The sequence below is a fragment of the Apus apus genome, chromosome 14 (genome assembly GCF_020740795.1).
Source record: "Apus apus isolate bApuApu2 chromosome 14, bApuApu2.pri.cur, whole genome shotgun sequence".
NCBI classification, from domain to species: domain Eukaryota; kingdom Metazoa; phylum Chordata; class Aves; order Apodiformes; family Apodidae; genus Apus; species Apus apus.
Genome location: NC_067295.1, coordinates 11,201,524 through 11,205,456, shown reverse-complemented (window position 1 = coordinate 11,205,456; position 3,933 = coordinate 11,201,524).

The following is a 3,933-nucleotide window of genomic DNA, read 5'->3' as shown; positions in this document are numbered from 1 at the left end:
TGAATGTTAGTCTTTCTGTATTTTTAACTGTATTTCATATTATTTTCTGCTTGTTGAATACATCTTCATATAATGAAGGCACATTACAGACATGAGCTGTCTTACCATGGTATTTCACTCCAAGGAATTTTCTATGCTGAGAAATAGCTTGTTACTCCTATACATTTTCTCCTGACAGAGGTACTCTGGATCTGAGATCCCAAAGCTTGCACTCAAGCAGTCAGCAAGGACCTACAGCCTGTGAAAAGTTCCAGGACTTTCTCTTCCCTGAAGCCAACCAGCAAACCCTTTCAATCTGTACCCATGTGGACTTCTAAGTATCTTCCAAATTTCTGAACAAATCCTTCCCCAAATTGCCTCCTCTGCACCCTTTCTTGACATGGTCTGGCTTGCAGTTTGTCAAGAGGTGGAAGCACAGAATCAGAGAGGCATGAAATTACTTGGGTTAGGAGGAATCCCTGTAAGATTGGGAAATCTCCCAAAAGTGGGTCCAGATAGGTCAGGTTGCTCTGGGCTGTGTCAGACAAACCCTTTTTCCTCAGCCTCTCTTTGTACATTGTGTGCTCCAGTCCCATGATTATCTTGGTGGCCCTTTGTAGGACTGAATTATGTCCAAGTCTTTCTTGCATTGGCAAGCCTAAACTGGACATAGAACTCCAGATGCTGTACAAAAGTGCCAAACAGGACAAGAATAACTTCCCTTGATCCACTGGCTACATTCTTGCTAACAAAGCCAAATAGGACATAAACTTTCTTTGCTGCAAGTGCACATTGTTTGACTCGTGTTCAGCTTTCACATCATGACCCCAAGGTCCTTTACTGCCTGTTTTCTAAGCCTTGGAAGCTGTGGCATCTTCCTATGACTCTGGACTCCTCCACACTATGATCAATACACAAAATGGTGCTTGAAGTCCAAATCATGAAAGCTAGTGTGTACTGCCACTTGGAACAGTAGATAAATCAAAGGTAACATGAAATAAATCTGAGTATTAAGGGCAAGGCTGAAGCAATGAGAATGAGCAGTCTTAATTTTTCAGGTGGGAGGGGCGATTGTCTTTAAAATGAGACTCTCCTGCATACAATGAGAGCTATATTCATTAGAGTGAGGTGCAGATGACAAACATTAGACCTACATTTGTAATAGGAGGTTGCTCATGGGATAGGATTAGTCTGTTTGCTACACTGGAATAAATAATGTCCAACTTGGACTGAAAATCAGTATATAATAATTGCATATATTTATTTCCAAGGAGAAATAAGCATTATTTTAGAAAGAAAACATTAAAAGTATAGGAAAAGAGTACTCTGACCTGTGAGAAAAGCACCGTCTTTTGTGTCCACTTCAACCTTTTAGTAACACTCACTTCTGGTAGGACAGTTAGAGAGGAAAGGAGTTGTTCCTACCACTGCAACTTGTCACGAGGAAGTCATATTTTCCTAATTCCTCCTCTAACGTGTAAGTATCTCAGAAAACTGCCCAGTGGTGGGTGCCTTCTGGCAGACCGCGCAGCTGGGGCAGAACCCAGGGGAGGGGCTGGCCCGGCCCTGGGCACCACCCGGCTCCTTCCCCCCTAGGGAGGGCAGGGGAGGCTGCCGGGGCCTCCGCGAGACACACCTTGCTGAGCAGAAGTGACTGAAAATAGCGGCGAGGAAACTCGGTTTTGCTTCAGGTTGTGACGCAGCGGATCAGGCACCCACCTGTCAGCGGCTGAGGCGGCCCCACCGACAGTCGCCCCCGCGGACACACCGGCGTTGCAGCAGGTACTTGTTACCGCTAAGAAGTAATATCTACAGCTACTAGTAAAGCTCGGATTTGTAACCAACCCGTCCCGAGGCTGTCGCTGGAGCCGCCGCAGGGAAGCGGCGGCCGCACCAGACCCTGCCTGAGCGGCGGGGCGCGCGGCTGCGGCGGGAAGCGCGGGGCGAGGGACCGAGCGCGCGGGGCAGCGAGAGCCGGGAGCGGCCCCTGCCCCTCAGCCCCTCAGCCCCTCCTGCCCCTCAGCCCCTCCTGCCCCTCAGCCCCTCCTGCCCCTCCTGCCCCTCAGCCCCTCCTGCCCCTCAGCCCCTCAGCCCCTCCTGCCCCTCAGCCCCTCCTGCCCATCAGCCCCTCAGCCCCTCAGCCCCTCCTGCCCCTCCTGCCCCTCCTGCCCCTCAGCCCCTCAGCCCCTCAGCCCCTCCTGCCCCTCCTGCCCCTCAGCCCCTCCTGCCCCTCCTGCCCCTCCTGCCCCTCAGCCCCTCCTGCCCCTCCTGCCCCTCAGCCCCTCAGCCCCTCCTGCCCCTCAGCCCCTCCTGCCCCTCCTGCCCCTCAGCCCCTCCTGCCCCTCAGCCCCTCCTGTCCCTCCTGCCCCTCAGCCCCTCCTGCCCCTCCTGCCCCTCAGTCCCTCCTGCCCCTCAGCCCCTCCTGCCCCTCAGCCCCTCAGCCCCTCCTGCCCCTCAGCCCCTCCTGCCCTTCAGCCCCTTCAGCCCCTCAGCCCTTCAGCCCCTCCTGCCCCTTAACCCCTCCTGCCCCTCAGCCCGTCAGCCCCTCCTGCCCCTCCTGCCCCGCTCAGGGGCAGGTTGGGCATAAATTGTCAAGGGTAAAAAGCTTTTTTTTGTCTGAAACTATGCTATTTGCATCAGAGACTGAACAAGCACTTCAAATGTTCAGGTTTTAGTAAGATCTTACTGGCTACGCAGCAGAAAGGAAAAGAAGGACAAGAGGAAATGGCCTCAAGTTGCACCAGTGGAGGTTTAGATTGGATATTAGGAGAAATTTATTAACTGAAAGGGTTATTAAGCAGTAGAACAGGCTGTCGAGGGAAGCAGTCAAGTCACCACCTCTGAACATATTTAAAATATGTGTAGATGTAGCACTTAGGGACATGATTTAATGGTAGGCTTGGCAGTCCTAGGTTAACAGTTAGACCAAATGATCTTAAAAGGCTTTTCCAACCTAAATGGCTATGATTCTTTTTTTCTATGAATGAAGGAGTGCAGGGAGAGCAAGGCTAGGGAGGGTGACTGGCTGAAATGCTGTGACATTAGTTACAGCTGTAGAAAAAGTGTGTTAACATGATCAGTTTGACTTGTCTTTCTTCACTTTCAACTTTCGGTAGCACGGGCAGCTACAGCGGTGGCTTCTGTGAGAAGGGATCAGGAGTTGAATCAGATGGATCAGATGGATCATATTGGATGAAGCCAGTTCTAGCTGACTCAAAAATAGACCTTCCAAGGTCTGAAGCCATAAGACAGGATCACAGGAAGGCAAAGAATCAGTAGAGCCACAAGAAACCTAGAAAGGGAAAAGGGGGGACAGAATCTGACTCGGCAGTTTTGTTGACAATTCACAAAGAATGAAATCATATAGAGAAGCAAAAGATGACATTAACATTCCAATTTTTTAAAGGAACGCACCACTATTATCAGCAAAAGCAGCCCAGGAGATACACTAAGGTCATGATCACTGCTGTTCCCTCCTTCTCTGTTGTTGTGCACAAGTAATCCTGACTGGACTATTTAGATTCATATCTCAGCAGTTGTGTTCACACAAGTGTGAGTGGGCAGAGCCACCTTTTGTTGGAAGATAAATAAATATCAGCTGTGCCTTCTGTGTTGTCTGGCATTGAAATTTCTTGTACTGATTGCTGGAAAAGGATAAAGTCAAAGCATACCTCATGAGAAAGAAGATGCTGTTAAAATGTTACAAAAGCATGTATTAGGTGGACCTTTTGGGACTAATGTAAAACCACAGTCTTTGTCAGGTATGTCAAACAAGTTTCGAATTTGATTTTTGCTTGATGAGTTTCACATAAATATCACTGTGTCCCTGTTTTGATTTTACTTTGTTCTGTTTGTTTTAACTTTGGAACTGGGAATATCTAGAAGTTCTGTCTTTGAGATTTCCTCCTTGAAGATTATTATGCATTTTAATTTTTGTCAGGAACAATTTAAGGA